The sequence below is a fragment of the Saccopteryx leptura genome, chromosome 5 (assembly GCF_036850995.1).
Source record: "Saccopteryx leptura isolate mSacLep1 chromosome 5, mSacLep1_pri_phased_curated, whole genome shotgun sequence".
NCBI classification, from domain to species: Eukaryota; Metazoa; Chordata; class Mammalia; order Chiroptera; family Emballonuridae; genus Saccopteryx; species Saccopteryx leptura.
In genome coordinates, this window is record NC_089507.1 from 21,279,916 (window position 1) to 21,298,079 (window position 18,164).

Genomic DNA, 18,164 nt, shown 5'->3' on the forward strand with positions numbered 1-18,164 from the left:
TTCAAATGTCATGTCTGCTCACCTTTCAATACCAAAGAAAGAGTGTGACCATCTCTATCCTCAGAAGAAAAGGAAGTCAGATCTCATCATGTGCCAGAAAGGCAGCGCTGTACAGATTTTGACTAGCACTAATAATAGTCCCCAGCTACAAGCCAGTCTCTTTAAATAGGCATATTAGTTTGCCATAACAAATACTACAGACTGGGTGGCTTGCACAGAAATCTACTGTCTCACAGCTCTGGAGGATAGAAGAAAGTGTCTTCAGGGTTGGTTCCCTTCTGAGGGCTAAGAGGGAAGGATGTGTCCCAGGACGAGTCAAAATAACCATTTTCACCAGGACACCAGTCATATTGGATTGCGGCTTACAGTAATCCATTTTAACCTCATTGGTGACCTCTGTAAAGACACTATCTCTAAATAAGGTCACATAATGAGGTATTGGGCGTTAGGCCTTCAAATATGAAGTTGGGGATGGGACATACAATTCAATCCATGTCGCATGTAAAATAACGTCACTGTTACATGACAATATGTTTTTTGATTTAATGACTAAATTATGCCTGGTCTCATATCTCTGTATAATCTTTATAACTATGATTTTAATGACTATGTATTATACTTTCAGCAGAGTAAAACAATGTTTATAATTGTTCAGTCTTATAGGAAAACAACAATTAACATTTTATTCTTAGAGGGATTTTTTTTTAAGCTGATATTTTCTGCGGCTAAGTTTCCTGCCATAAAATAACTAGGCATAAATTAATTTAAAAGTTAAGATTTTTATGTACATTGCCAAAAGAGTTTCTGATAAAAATAGTCTGCTAATTAATAATATAACTGGCAGTGATTAACACAGTATTTTAAACCAAAATAGTGTTGCCATCATTAATTACATTTCCATATTTATAATATAGTATCCTAAATTTGCTTTCAAATAAATCTTATTACTACTTAGATGACATTCTCCCATATCTTTGTTCACTCTTCAATTAATTTCTAACTCCTTCAACATATATGTCTGTTTCTACTCAACATTATAGTCCAATACCTAATAAGACAGTGCTCCTAGGCACTTATACAGTGGTTAAGGGAACAGCCAGAATACCTGGGAATGAATGTTGACTATACCACTTAATGTCGGTGTAATCTTGTGTTGGTTTCTATGATTACTTCTTATGCTTAGATTAATATAGTGTATTGTGTTATTTATTTTATTCAGTTACTTACTTAGTCCTCCATATTCAGAAACTATATATTCAGAAGCTATAGTAGTAAAATTTCATTGCATCAAATATGATAAGTCATGTGGTAAGGAATTATTAAACAAGAAAAAATAAATAGACATATATAAAACAAATAAGCAATGGTCTCCAAAGAAGCTATATTCCGTTCAATCATTTGTGATATTTGAATAAAAATATAGAATTTATTGAATGGGAATCATGATATTCTCTTCCTCATTAGTTCCTTCTGAAGAATAAATCAATTAATGCATATCAAATATTTATGGCAAAGCCAGTAAAATGGTAAGCAGTCAGTAAATGTAGATTTTTATTAAAATTATTATTCTAAGGCCCTGGCTGGTTGGCTCAGTGGTAGAGCGTCGGCCTGGTGTGTGGAGTCCCAGGTTTGATTCCCAGCCAGGGCACACAGGAGAGGCGCCTATCTGCTTCTCTACCCCTCCCCCTCTCCTTCCTTTCTGTCTCTCTCTTTCCCTTCCACAGCCAAGGCTCCATTGGAGCAAAGATGGCCCAGGCGCTGAGGATAGCTCTATGGTCTCTGCCTCAGGTGCTAGAATGGCTTTGGTTGCAACAGAGCTGCGCCCCAGAGGGGCAGAGCATCGCCCCCTGGTGGTCATCCTGGGTGGATCCCGGTCGGGCGCATGCAGGAGTCTGTCTGACTGCCTCCCCATTTCCAACTTCAGAAAAATACAAAAAAAAAAAAAATTACTCTATATAATTCTATATAATTTGGATAATAGTGCTTTTTTAAAATTTGAATTAAATCTTTTCAGAGTTTAAATTGAGTGCTTTTTTTCCTCCAACTGTTTCTTACCAATTTCATGGGCACTTTTGGAAAATCAAAGTTGTCTAGGTATAATGTACTATATTCAATGGACTACATCCATTTTAATTGTATATTTTGATAGGTTTTGAAAACATATGCACTCTGTAAATCACCATCAGAGTAGAATGAGACCATCAATTGTAAGACATTTCCTTGTGCTCCTACTTGAATGATCTACCCCATCATGCATGACCCCCAGAAACCATCGATGTGCAGTGCAGAGCCCTGCTTTCTAAAACTCGGGCTTGTAACTTGCAGCAGGCTCAGGCACCCTCCACTTTCCTTCATCTTCTCAGTTGTATGAATCCACTGAACTTTGTAGAGATTCTTCCTCCTGATCTTACATCTTAAAAAGACTATTAGTCAAAAAAACAATGTGTAATAGTAACACACTTCATTGGCTTCCTTCTTTCAAGGACAGCCCTAAGGATAATAGCTTCGTGTACTTTGTCCTATTTCTTAGTTTTTACAAGAAGTTTAAGCCCAGTCCTTGTGGAACAATCAAGGCTAGAAACAGAACTGTATGGAAGTGGTTTAAAGAGATTGTATGTTTTAGTTGATGATGTGTTTATAACACTAAAAAATGGGATGCATCCACATGCATAAGAGAGTTATTTTTTTGATTTACACTTTAAAAAAATATATAGCGTATTATATAACTTTATTTATTTGTTTGTCTGTTGATTTATTTATTTATTTGTGCCTCATCCTATTTTCAGGAGCATATATAACAGTAAATTTCTATTACAATAAAAATCCAGTCATGTGGTTTGAATTCATCAGACAAGAAAAAGTAAATAGAAATATGTAAAACATGTAAAAAATTATCTCTAAAGAAACCATATCCCATCCAACCACTTGTGATTTTGAATCAACACATATTTAATTTTTTTTCAAAGCATCATTATCCAATAACTTAGAATAATAATGGTAGACCATATGTACCCAATGTCTTATTAAATTATTACTATAGAAAAGAGAAAAGAGAAAGTAAAAATAGAAATATCTAAACAATATAAATTCAGCAGTTCGCTCACATTATTATATAAGTTGAATAAAAATGTTTCATTTTGATGACAATTTAGGTAATTTATTAACAATGGCATTAATTCAAAAGCAAGAAAAAATGGCTAAAAGACGGTCTTTTTAAATTTCAACATTCATTAGGAAATAAAGTATTTATAAATGCAGTTAACTCTATATTTGTTTCTTCTGTCCTTGAGCAAATTTAATGGCACCAACAACATATTTCTCTGGTTTTAATTTTGCACAGTATGTATTTTTGATGTTGCCAATTTTCCTGAAAAAATAGCAAGTGTTGCCTTTACCTCAATAGCTTTGATGTTCATTACACATGAAACCTTTTCCCTGTAGCAACTCTTACGCATGTTGACACCCACAGTGTTCCAGCATGGCCAAGCATCCTTAAGGATCTCTTTAATAAGGACATAACTTAATTACTCACTCTTTAAGAGGCAACATATAACTTATCTTAATATTAAAAAGAAAGCATTAACTTCAGGGGAAATTTATGAGTAGATGGCAGAAATCTGTATAGTGCTGAGCTTTAAAAATATCTGTGCCTCTTTTGATCTTGTATTCTTCCTTTATTGCTGTTTATTCAACTATACGGGTGTATTGGTTTATGTGTATGTGTTTGTGTGTGTCTGTGTATGTATTCATGGGAACGTGTATCATAGAGACATGCTGTTTTATTGCCTCTGGGTAATCAAGATATTATTCTTACAACATGCATTTTTCTGAAAAAAAGTTTAATATTATTGATGTTATTTGACTAAAATAAACTGATGTACTGTTTTCACAATATATTGGTTTATACTCGCCCACAAAAATATCAAAAAACTGTCCTCTTCATCTCTATTTTCTCTCTCCCCTTTACTCATTCACACACAAGCTAATAAATCTGCACATAAAGCTAAACAATTACACACTTTTAAATACTTTTTTATGGGGTCTTCTGTGATCACTTGTCCCCTTTGCTCTCTGAATAATGGAAGCATGATATCAGGTACATAAAACCCACGTGAAGTAGGTATATTTCAAATTAACTACAGTCACCCTTTTTTTCTCAGGTAACATTAAGCAGTGTCGAGAAACTCTAGACAAAGTTTTGCTTTTAATTTTCTTTCTAAATGGAACTCTTCAACCATTTTTCTAGAACTGGGTAACTGGAGGCTAATCCCAGAGAGGAATTCTGAAAGTCAGTAAAGGTCATGTGTTCAGAGTTACCTCCCACAACCCACATAGGAAGAGAGCGAGGGTATTGATGCACCAACATTAGCCAGTCATGGATTAAAAGTTCCCAGGAGCTGCCATGTTGTTTATTAATTCTTCAGCACTTACAGCTTTAACACACAGAACAAGTTTAAGTCAAATAAAGCTCTCTGGCCACTGGTTGGCTTGAATTTAGAACATTCTAGGAGATGAGGGCAGGGGACATATAGTCTGCCAGAGCAACCAGCAGTCTGTACAGTAATGGACATTGGTAAACCTATGTCCAAATCTATATATCTTCCCTGTATGTAGATAATTAAACTAGAGGTTAGTATCTGTGCTGTGTGACCAAATAACATTCCTCAATGATTAAAAGTGATTTTTATGAATTACCTTCATAAATTGTCACAATATCTATGTTGTTGTTATTAACATAGTGGTGTTATAGATGAGGACGTTAAGGCAAAGAATGATTGGTCAAAGATCATACCACTAAAAAAGTGAGCAAATCTAGGAAATCTCACCACAAGAGCTACATTCTAGAATGGTAGTGCTATTTTGTCTTCAAATCGAAGAGATGGATACACACAGTAAACCGTGCTGTTTCTCATGAGGAAGTGACAACTGGCAAACTCACAGTGCAAAACATCTTGGGCAAGAGAGGCAAGATCCATCCAGAACTTTCAGGATCAACATAGAAAAGAAGAATCCAGCTCCTGTCTTTAGAGAAAGCTACATAAACACAGGATCAAGATGGAATAATTGCACTCAAAATCGGGAAAATGGCAATGATAACACCACAGAGCAAAAGAAATAGACAACTGTAAGCCAAACAGCTTCATGAATAACTTAAAGCACGTGACAAGTGGCAAACGTAAGGGCTTCTGCTCCAGGAAGCTCTAGCACCCTCAAGAGATGAGAAAGAGTGTCTGTGTTCACAGAGTGAAGGTAAGAGATTCTGAGGTCAGAGTGGACAGCAGACCATCAGCTGTGAGTGAGTTAAGGAGCCAGGAAACCAGGCAGAAGGAAGAGAGCCTAACCAGGAGAAACTATCACATCGGGACTAGACAATTTTATCACCAAAAAATAGGGATCTCTTGCATTCAGCTCCCTGTCCCAGGGGCCACTCAACTCCCCCGCTTATGGAAAAGCACAGTAACCACACGTTGTTCTTTATTCTACTCTCCTGTCCTCCGATCCAGTGCAGGCGCACATCAAGCTCCAGGGGCAGCGCCGGAATCCACGGCTGCCCAGAGGATGTGTGCAAATTAATGCTTAATGATGGCCCTGTACTGCATATTTTAATAATATTTAAATGGCTTTCAAAAATATAAACTGTGGGCTAAGAAACAAGACAGGTTTTTAAGGCTTTCTCAAAAATAATCGGGCTTCAAATGTCTTCTGAGCCACATATTTTGACAAAATGTCAAAAATAAAGTTATGGTATACATAAGCATATCCTGCCCGCTGACCCCCAGCCCCATAGGTGTCCCCTTAGCTGACCTTGCTTTTCTGCCTGGCGTGTTGCCAGCATTTTTGATCCTGGTTTCATGACACTCAGGAGTCTCCAGTACCTTAAGAACTATCAGCTTCTCATAATTAGATTAATTTTAGTTCACTTCAATTTAAAAAGCAAATATATGTCAGGCTGTGCTTTCAGGAAGAGAAAATGACACCGTGATATTAAAGGTCTCTGCCTCCTGGCAGGCGGACAGAGCTGACCTTGAGCAGAAGTGGACAATATTTCCTCCAGGGCATCCTTCCCACCTCATTTTAATCAGCACCCATGTCTCAAGGGCCCACTGCTATCCACTGGCTTGCTCCCAACTGCCACGCGTAGGACAGCCAGCCAGCGCTCGTGCAAGGCCAGGCCAGGCTAAGGCGCTGCCCTGGGAGAGCCGTGCCTGTCAATCAGCCCTCGCTCTTCCCTTTCACAAATCCGAACATCTTTCAAGGAAGTTTCCCATCGTGCCTAAAGATCTTCAGTAATGACAGAGTTGGCTAGGAATCAAAGATTTCTCTGGCTCCAATTCCATCTTACGTGTTAATGAGAAATAAGTTCTTTCTGTGGTTGTTCTTCTCTCTTGAAAACTTTGTCTAATAGGATGCTTCACTGTACACTAGACTCTACCTCCAAAGCGTTGCAAGGCAGAGCGGACCTTCTGGAGACCCCAAACAGCAGTGGTGAGAAGTTCAGGGTGCCATGTGAAGAAGTCAAGAAGGAAGCAGGCCGATGGGGTGGGGTAGAGAGTTCCTGTTTAGCAGCCTCCCAAATGGACTGCCGCGGACGGGATTGAGTAATCCATAAACTAGAGAGCTATTAACTTCATCTTCTTAATAAAAGCATCTCCTAACGGAGAAGAAGCAGCAAAGTGGAAGAGCACGAAGAGAAGCTGCGTGATCAGAAGAAGTAACGTGAGGCAGATTTCCGGAGAACAGTCAGGGGAAAGCAAGCAAGCATGCCACCGGCAGCTCTCAGGAAGAGGACGGACTGAGTCTCGGTGAACCACGCTTCGCCTTCGTCATTCGTATAACCATCAGAAATGTTATCAGAACATCCGGGGTTCTTCTGATAGGCTATGAACCCAGATATATCTGATTCTAGGATGTTTCATAACCCCCATGGTAATGAGGGATGGGAGAACACCCACCAAGTGAAATCAGATTTATGAGTGAACTGTTCCTTTATGACTAGTAACTTCAGGGATTCAGCTAATGAGTAATCAGTTCCCTCATACTACGTTATCATGTTCATAATATCTGAATTTATATTAAAAATCTTTTGTCACCAAGAAAGGTTTACACTTTGCTTAGCCAGCTCCTCTTTCAAAAGGCAGAAGTCCATCTCAGGTGCTCATGAAATTTTCCCATTTCTATTGTTGTTTGCTGAATAGAGACACTTTTAGAAATAAACTTCAGTCTCACGAACTCAAGGGCAACGTTCCATTTGCAGTTGTGAAGGACTGAATGACCTCTGTGCACCTCCTTACTCTTGGTCCATCTTTTCACATTACACATTCTTGCCTTTCCAAAGGACAAGTCGGAGCCATCACATGCCTTTCTGCAGCCAGGTGCAGGCAGGTGACTTAGCTTCGGAAAATCCAAAGCACCATGGAGATGTAGATTGGGAAATGAGCAACTTAAAGGTGCCACACCTGACTCCCTTTCCTGCAAAGACAATGGCAGGGGTGGGAGTGTCAATGACCAGATGACCAGACCCCATATGCTTAGTACAGAGAAGAATGGCAGCAGATTTTTGCCTAAAGATATCCTCCACCCCATCTTTCCCACTCCTACTCATCTGTCCAAGCCTCTCTCCCTCTGGGGTTTGACACCAGTCATGGCAGAAACTTAGACCAAACAGTCCCTGGTCTAGCTGTAGCCTTCCAGGAAATTCTAACCTGATGTACTTGTCAGTAAACCAAACATAACTAAAACCATATCTGCTTACAGCTAATATACATGTGTACTTGATCTAGTCACCATAGATCAGGGGTCCAAACGCGGCTCGCGGGCCGCATGCGGCCCGCCGAACAATTTTGTGCAGCCCGCAGACTAATCCACGAAGTTCAAAATATTTTGGATAAAATTAAGTAAGCCTAGGGGCCTACTTGTATTTTTCATTTCTCTAGCATCCTAGCTAGATATTAGCTTAGTTAACAGCAGTTGTGATGCGAACTACAGTTTCTGGTCGTTTTGTGACACTGAGTAAACTGCATGTACGATTGTGCTTGTTGTACTGATTTTTTTTTGTTTGTTTTCAACTGCTGTGAGAAAAGTGTTGCGTAACAGTTGCCTTTTGTAGACCTAGTGCGGCCCGCCGAATGGCTGTGATCTTGCTCTGCAGCCCACATGCTGAGTTGAGTTTGAGACCCCTGCCATAGATTCTATTCTTTACCGCAAAGCTCCCTGACTGACACACAGATAGATCCTCGTGAAAGAGGTGCTGTAGAACTAGCTTTTGAAGCTCTTGTATATTGAAGGATCCTGGTTTAATAAAAATATGACTTATGGACATATATATATATAGAGTCCCTGAATAGGAACATAGAACAAGGGACAGAGTTCAGTGACCTGAGGCAAAAGCCACTGTGGAGACACTGACAGGAAGTACTGAACAAAGTACTGTGCTGAACACAACACAATAGAAATAGAATTAGCGATTCTGATTAATCAATAGGTAGGGTAGATATCTCAAAAGTGAGTTACTTTCCTTGCCTTTCTGTCTGCTCTAAAAGTTCCTCTTTCTGACTTCCTCATTCTTGTCCCTGCTTCTAATTTGTGTGTATCAATAAATACCCATGAGGACATGGGTCAGGGCCATCTCGTGAAACCTCTATAGGGGATTGTGAGGCGGTCTCCCCTGAGGCGGTCTCCCTGCAGTCCCTCAGTGCACATCATGTGGTCTTCGCGTAGTCACTGTCTCCGCAGCATGTAATGAGAGAACATTTTACCTTAAGATTTCAAACTCATCGAAAGTTGGCATTTTAAAGGACTTAGGTCATCGCCCTAGTTCTTACACCCTTGTTTAATGGACAAAAAAAAAAATGCCATTTAAAGAGGCTGAATGGCTTGGCCAGAAGCACTTCCCCTGATTAAAGCGAAGCAGGGACTAGAAGCGGTTCTCCTGGCTTGAGTTCAGTGTGATTTTCTTTTTGTTCCCATAGGTTCTGTGCCTTGCCCAGACACAAGGCAGTTGAGCTTGCCAGCTCAATTGTGGAATGTCCCACTCCCGGGGTCTGCTTGCCTAGAGGCCCAGAAATCAGATTCAGGTGCTCATGGGTGTTGTTTCCGGCCCTCTTAGTTAGGTTCTAATAAGAACCTCACAAAGTTGTGACATTAGCAAGCTCATCCTTTCTCCTCCAACTGTGTGAATAGCCGTTATTAAAAAGGGGAGGTGAGAAGAGCATTTAGCTTAGATACAAGTCATATTTATAGAGATCTGCACAATGTCATATATCAGTGAGTCACTACAATCCCAGGGACATGATGGCACCGCCTTTCACCTTGATATCAGATAGGTGAATTCCATTCTAAATCAGAGAGACCACATTCCATTTTGCTTAATAAATGGCTTAGGACTTCTCTCAATATTTAACTATACCCCCTTGAGCATGTTATTACTTAGTCTTTTGTGAGCCTTGGTTTATTTCCTTGTATATTGGGGTTAAAATATCACTTATCTCATTAAGATATTCATGAGAAACCATTCATATAAAGTGCCACAAATGTTGTCAGCACTTTACAAATGCTAGGTGTGCTATACAAATATATATTTAGAATATTCATTTACTTTCTTAAGCAGTTTTAAGCTTATGCTGTTTCTAGAACACTGCTAATTCTATGATCTGCTGCCACACCATCCAGTCAAGTTCAAGGTAGGTAAAATACAGTAGATAGTTCCTAGCTTAGAGCATGTCTGGAATATTGTAAGTTCTATATAACTGCTCTATTCCCAAACTGAGGCTGGTACATCAGCTCTGTACTAGAAATAGGCAAGAAGGTGTTTACATGGGGGAAAAAAGAACAGATACAATTTCAAACATTGTATAAAATAAAGTCAAAGCTTTTAGATCCATTCTACAGTAGATGCCACAGCTGGATATAAATCTTTAATGTGACAGCAATACCATTGTACACAGCTGTTTGGCTCTGTATCGGGTTAGTACAAGGCCCCCCATGTCTGACAGGGCTTGAGTACAATACTAACTGCGATTTTCAGTCTGCAGACTTCAATGAGGAACCCTGAGGACTCTGCCTTCTTACCCCAGGGCTTTCTTTTTACCCTGCTCACCACAGAGAGCTTTCTTCTTGACTGTAGAAGAGAGTAGGTCAGGAAGTTTAACAAAGGCAGGTAAACAGCCTTCTCTTTACCAGGTTGTGACCTCCCCTAATATTACAGAGGGATTGCACTGAAGCACTAAGAAACACGGACACATGATTTTTATAGTATAAGATTTGCAGAAAATGAGATGGCGCAATTTCTTTTAGTAAGGCACTCTGTATATCAATTTGCTTCATTAGGAAATGGCTTCTTTAAATCCCACAGGCAATTTATTATCAATACTAGAAGTCAAAAAGTTAGTTTGAATATATTTTAGTATCGGCAAATTCCAATATGTATATGTTTGCTATTCTCATATTCCCACAACCCTAATCTTTGTATCAATTACAATTCTACTTACATCTAATTTATTCTGAGGTGGGTTTTTTTTCTTTTTTCTTGTTTATTTATTTTTTTTTGGCATCACCACTTACACTATTGAAACAATAATTTGGTTGGGAAAGGTCTTCTTGGATGGCTGAACTTAAGCTTAATTTTGATATTAATTTTTCTGATCCTTAGCATTTTTCTTTATTATACAGACTAGACCTAAGCTGTCCGATATGGTAGCCACTAGACACAAGTAGTTATTTATGTTTACATTTAAATGAACTAAAACGAAATAAAAGGTCCTGGCTGAGTAACTCAGTTAGTTAGAGCATCATCCCAATATTCCAAGTTTGCAGTTTTGAACCTTAGTCAGAAAACATAAAAATATCAACTAATGAATGCACAAATGAGTGGGACAAGTTGATGTTTCTTTCTTTCCCTCCCTCTCTCTCTCTAAAAATATTCAATAAATAAAAAATATTTTTTAAAAAGTAAAATAAAATAAATTGAACAATTCCATGCCTCAGTTGCTATAACCACATTCTGAATGCCCAATAGCCACTGTGTCTCGTGGCTAACCAAACTAGATAGTGCGGAGAACACTCTTATCTCCAGTAAAAATTATGTTTAACAACACTACTCTTGAAGATATGTTAACAATGGTAAAATCAAAGAGATAGTAATAATATTAATTAAAAGTACTCATTATTTGCTAGGGAATTAAGAAATGTGTCACAGCAATTTGTAGATCAGATACTATTATTATTCTTATTTTAGAATTAGAAGAAGCATGACTGGTGGAATATAATTCTAAACAATATAAATTGTGTCTCCCACTATCTTTGTGTGTGTGTGTGTGTGTGTGTGTGTGTTTTCTAAAGCTGGAAACGGGGGAGGCAATCAGACAGACTCCCGCATGCGCCCGACCGGGATCCACCCGGCACGCCCACCAGGGGGCGATGCTCTACCCATCCCGGGCGTCATTCTGCTGCAACCAGAGCCATTCTAGCGCCTGAGGCAGAGGCCACAGAGCCATCCCCAGCGCCCGGGCCATCTTTGCTCCAATGGAGCCTTGGCTGCGGGAGGGGAAGAGAGAGAAAGAGAGGAAGGAGAGGGGGAGGGGTGGAGAAGCAGATGGGCGCCTCTCCTGTTTGCCCTGGCTGGGAATCGAACCCGGGACTTCTGCACGCCAGGCCGATGCTCTACCACTGAGCCAACTGGCCAGGGCCACCACTATTTTTTAATATACTTGGCGGGGCTAGTTTTTATTCTGCTCTTATGTGAAAATTTAGACAGCCTGACTTTTCTAGTCACTAATAAAATTCTACAATGACTTGAAGTCACAAGATACAGCATCAATTCAATAATTAGAATTTATGGTTCATGTAATTATCAAAGCTCTGAAGTGATTGAAAGTTGAGTCTTCTCCCCTCCTGCTGATATCTTTGTTCTTCCCACAGGTAGTTTCTATTTTCATTATCTCCATTCCATATATAAGAAATCTGAGTTACAGAGAGGTAGCACTACTTGGCCAAAATTACAGAATCAAAAATCAGAAGACCCTAACTACAAAGCTTCAACCATTAGTTACAAACTAACATGTACTGTATAGAATAGATTTTTGAAATGTAGAACACTAGAAGTCATATACACTAGATATCTATAACTGTCTGACATGATATCAAGTCTTGCATCAATTTTCCCACAGTTTCTCTGAGTCAGTAAAGATGGAGTGCCTTAGCTGGTTTGCTGGTGCATATGACTCAAGATCTACCATAAAGTACAGTCAAGGTATATGCTTGGGCTGTAGTATCAACTGAAGGGTTAACTGGGAGAGAATTCTGTCCAAAGTTAACTCACATGGCAGCAGGCAGATCTCAGATGATCCAAGCTCATCCATTACACCAATTGCAAGTTTATAGTTCTTGCTGGATGTTGGAAAAACATAATAGTTCCTGTCCATTTAAGCTTTTCCATAAGGTTACTCACAACATTGCAGTGTGTTTCCTCAGAGACAACAAGAAGAGAGCAGAAAAGAATACAAGATGGAAGTTGCTTTTTTAAACCTAATGTTGAAGAGACACCTATCATTCTCACCACAGACTGTTTATTAGAGATTAGTCAGTAAGCACAACCCACACAAAAGAGAGGACTACACAGGAAAATAAACACCGAGCCCTCCCTGGCTGGTTGGCTCAGCAGTAGAGTGTTGGCCTGGCATGTGGAAGTCCCGGGTTTAATTCTTGGTCAGGGCACACAGGAGAAGTACCCATCTGCTTCTCTACCCTTCCTCCTCGCCTTCCTCTCTCTCTCTCTCTTCCTCTTCCACAGCCAAAGCACCATTGGAGCAAAATTGGCCCAGGCGCTGAGGATGGCTCCATGGCCTCTGCCTCAGGCGCTAGAATGGCTCCAGCCACAATGGAGCAATGCCCCAGATGGGCAGGGCATCGATCGTCCCTTGGTGGGCATGCTGGGTGTATCCTAGTTGGGCGCATGCGGGAGTCTGTCTGACTGCCTCCCAGCTTCTAACTTCAGAAAAAAAATACAAAATAAATAAATAAATAAACACCAAGAGACGAGGATAATTAGGGGCCATTTAGAGGCATTCTATCAATCATGAGACCTCTATTCTGATTTAGATTGTAGTACAAAAATTGTATAACTTCAGCAAGTCACAGCCACTCATTTTCTCATCAAGTACAACATGTTATTAACCTGCCTGACCAAAGTCTTCACCTGTTCAAAGGATAAAAGAAAAATCATAGAGATGAAAAGTTAAAAGTTTGAAATAAATATGACTTTGCTATATTATTATCAATATTTTTCAAAGACAAGGGATTATGACAAACCCATTTTGATTGGGTCATATCTAGTCTCCATTTATATCCTCATGATACTACATATCTATGCTAAATTGTTCATTTTCATCTTATATTCATAGATATGCAAACAATCATTAAAAATGTGAAATGGCCAGAGGAAAAAAAACTAATACCTATGAAGCATAAGACATATGTTGATCTCTATACTCGACCTATGATATACATAATCTCATTAAATTCTCATAATTACTCTTTTAGGAGGTATCTTTTAATCCATCTACAGCAGTGGTCCCCAACCTTTTTTGGGCCATGGACTGGTTTAATGTCAGAAAATATTTTCACGGACCGGCCTTTAGGGTGGGATGGATAAATGTATCACGTGACCAAGACAAGCATCAAGAGTGAGTCTTAGACAGATGTAACAGAGGGAATATGGTCATTTTTTAAAAAATAAAATATTGTTCAGACCTAAATATAAATAAAACGGAAATAATGTAAGGTATTTATTCTTTCTCTATGGACCGATACCAAATGGCCCATGGACTGGTACCGGTCCGTGGCCCAGGGGTTGGGGACCACGGTCTATAGCATGCAGACTCTGAAGGAAGGAGTAGAGCTAATGATCAAAGAGAGTAGTTCTATTTTTCCTTCACTTTTTCTCCAATGCAGTCCATTTTGCCCCGTTCAGAAATGTAGCAGTGGTCTCATATTAATCTTGTTCACTTTTTTTTTACCTTCAGGAAATACCACAGTCAAAAAAAAAAAAAAAAAAGAGTTCTATGAATGTCCATCTGTCATGTTCTTTAAAATTGGCATGGAAAGAAACCTACTTGTTTAGCACATCACACCACGATGGTTCAGTGCCTGCCTACAATACAGTGGCTCAGGCTTTCTTATAGGTTGCTTTGCATATATTTATGTTTTGGATGTTTGAGTTAAATCGAATTGGTTCAAAAATAAAGATAATGCCTTTCCTAATACATAATATACTGAATCTCTCTTCTTCTCTCAGATACACATTGACATTTAAAACATGTATACCATACATACCATATGTACTCAGATGCATACACACACTTCAATCAATATTTAGATAACTGACCTCTTAGAAATCATAAGTTAATTCCACTAATTCTATATTAATTTGACTTTTCTAAGGGGCCTTTAAAAATAATTGCCTTCATCTGACCTGTGGTGTCGCAGTAGATAAAGCGTCGACCTGGAATACTGAGGTCGCTGGTTTGAAACCCTGGGCTTGCTTGGTCAAGGCACATATGGGAGTTAATGCTTCCTGCTCCTCCCCCCTTCTGTCTCTCTATATTTCTCTCTCTCTCTCTAAAAATGAATCAATAAAATCTAAATAATAATAATTTCCTTCTTGCCATCTTTACAACCACAAAATTCTCAAAATAAGATATTTCAGTTTGTTTTAATTAATGTAATACTGTCCACGATCATCACAAATTTAATTTAAAAGGATCTAAATGACCATTTCTAGCAATTAATAGCACCTTTAAAGAATGAAAGAAATAGTCACAAAAGTTTTTTAAGAACGCTGATAAATTGTAAAGCCAGGAGGCACGGCCACTACTACAGCAGCCTCCTGGCCCATGCAGGTTCGCATTGGATTCAGACAGTCGGTAAAGAAACAGCGGAGCCAAAAACTGATGGGCCCATAGTCTTTAATTCTAGCTTGCAACCGGTGGGCAAGTAAAAATACACACTGGGCTCCAAAACCCACTCACATTCAGTGCTCACAAAGCCACTGACTTATCCGAGTTTCCTAGAATCAAAGGTTTCTAGCTCACCAGCCTTATTCTCCTCAGTTCCCTATCTCCTTCCTTATCCCAGATACAAACTCTGTACAAACTGGCATCTCACTCAGCACTCCGCCATCTTGGCTGCTTTTCCTGGCCTCCTCCACGTGGCCTCCTCCCGCTGCTGGCTCTACTCTCTCTGCTCTCTCATGCTAATCATCCCAGAAACCAAGAGCGCAAGCTCCCGCTCCATCCCCATTTTATAGTGTAGAAATCCAAACCCTTAATCCAATATACAAAATAGGGAAGTCTCTAATACAAAGTCACTTTCTGAGGCATGATTGGATTGTACCACCCCACATCAAAAAGGGTAGGAAAGGCTTAATCCCAAAACCAAGCCCCAGGCTACAAGGATTCTGCCTGCCTTTAGCCCACCCCAACACACATTAATATCACCTGGGCGACGGCCTCCTCGTGTTATCTTTAACAAAGTGAGCATAATACATTTTATCTGCCCAACATAAATGAACTCAAGAACATTCAGAACACTTGCAATATCACAGAAGTAATCTGACAAATTCTCAATATGACAATTGGAAGGTAATTACACTTATTCAGACATATACTCTAATTTGTGAGTATTCAGAAATGTCTTTAGTAAGTTTACTTGACATCATAGTTAACCTTACCTGTTGGGCAGATAAAATACATATATGCTCACTTTGTTAAAGATGGTGCTGCCCACGTGGAAGCCTGTCTCCCAGGTGATGATATTAGTTGCCCTTATGCTTGGAATGGCGTAATTATATTAATGTGTGTTGGGGGCAGGCTGTGGGCAGGCAGGATCCTTGTAGCCTGGGGCTTGGTTTTAGGACACAGCTTTTCCCACCCTTTTTGATGTGGGGTGGACTTTGTATCAGAGACTTCTCTATTTTGTATATTGGATTAAAGGTTTTGATTTCTGCACTATAAAGTGGGGCAGACCAGGAGCTTGTTCTCTCAGTTCCTGAAATTCGCATTAGAGCAGAGAGCAGTTTGGAGAGCACAGTAAGGCCATGTGGAGAAGAGGAGAGGCAGCTAAGATGGTGGAGTGCTGAAAGAGAAGCCAGTTAGTGTAGAGAGAAGGAGATGGGGAGCAAAAGAGAATAAGGTTAGTGAGCTAGAAACCTTTGATTCTAGGAAACTCGGATAAGTCGGTAGCTTTGTGAGCACTGAATGAGTGGGTTTTGGAGCCCAGAGTGTGTTTTTACTTGCCCACCGGGTGCAAGTTAGGATTGAAGATAATGGCCCACCATTTCGTGGTTCTGTTGTTTCATTACTGTCTGTCCGAATCCAATGAGAACCTGCATGGGCCAGGCTGCTGTGATGGTGACTGTGGATACTGACTTTACACTACCCTAGACGAGAACTGCTTTCCATGAGAAAACAAAGCATGAATGAACATATTAAACTAATTATGATTTATATACAATCGTGTCTCATGCTGGCTAAGAAAATTAATTCAATTACTTAGGTCACATCACATACTTTGCTTTTCCCATAGCTTCTTTCTAATTTCTAGGTACCAAATAGGTAAGTTACATGAGTTGAAATTACATTTTAAAAGTAAAACTGACTACTGGTGAGCTACTCTGGCATTTTCAAGTGACACATCCCAAACATTGTCAAAACAATTAATTAATTTTGAAATAAAACTCACTCTCAAATAAGCTATATATTTTCATGCTTCTCGAACAATTACTGAGTTTAGAAAAGTATGAGGCAGTTTAATGGAAACAGATTACTGGGGAGATACTTTTTTAAAATACAGTTCTGGCCCCAGAATTTTATTTAATGGGCTGAAAGGCCTTGGAACAGTTGTCTTGCTTTGATGTGATTGAGTCTTCTATTTGAAATGGGAAACCTAAAATCACAGAATGTGAGTACTGTAACTGTAACTGACCTTAGAGACATCTAGTTAAAATCCCACATTTTACAGGTCAAGAGACTATATCCATCACAATGAGCTATATAATGCCACCAAAATAAGTAATGTCCTGAATCTGGAGACATAAACCAGCAAGGGATTATTTCTCACTCTCACAAAGAATTTTCAAGTTTGGGTGACTTTCCAAGGTGTCTGTATTAAATAATTTAATAAGACTCCAGTTAATTAAGTACTAGTGAAACCTCATATATGTAGTTTTTTGTTTTGTTTTGTTTTGTTTTTAGTCTTTCACTCTCAACTCCCAACATGATCAGGCATTGATCTGAACAGTGGTCGTGTCTGAAAGATTCACAATGTAACTGTTGTAGCATGACATAACCTGGACCTTACCAAGGATGAGGAGGGAACTTTCAGGTACTCTATGTGTTGGCTATAACTCCAGGCTGCTTCAGTCTTAAGACATATAGATATTAACATATTGTGCTGGTTAATTTTATGTGTCAATTTGACTGAGCCACAAAGTGCTCAGACATTTGGTCATACACTAGATTGGGTGTGTCTGTCAGAGTATTTTTGGGTGAAATTAATATTTGAATCAGTAGATTGAGTAAAGTAGAATATTCCCTTAATGTGAGTGACCCTCCTGCAATCACTTAAAGACTGAATAGAAGATAAAGACTGAATAAGAAGAATCTTCTACTGTTTTACTACTTGAGGTGGGATTTGATATTTTCCCCAGCCTTTAGACTTGGGCTGAGATTATGGGTCTTCTTAGATCTTGACCCTGTCAACCACATTTTAGAACTCCTCAGCCATCCATGATCACTTGATCACTTGAGCATATTTCTTGTCATCTCTTTCTCTCAATATAAAAAATATTATATATTCTATATCCTTTAGTTTCTGGTTTTCTAGAGACTAATATAGTACAGATTTTGATACCAAGAGTGGTTCTAGAGGAACAGAATTATAAGAATGAATTGTCTGAAATGGTTCTGAGGTTCTGGAATTGGCCCTCTGATCTGATTAAACTCTAAGTCTCTAATGACACTATTTCCAATAGTAGAGAAAGCACTGATATTTCATGACACTATCTGGCACTAGCAATATGCAAAATATAACCCTTGGATATCCTTCCTAATCAACCACTTAGGAGAAACAGAAATAAGAGACTGTATATTTAATATTTTTTAATATTTCTG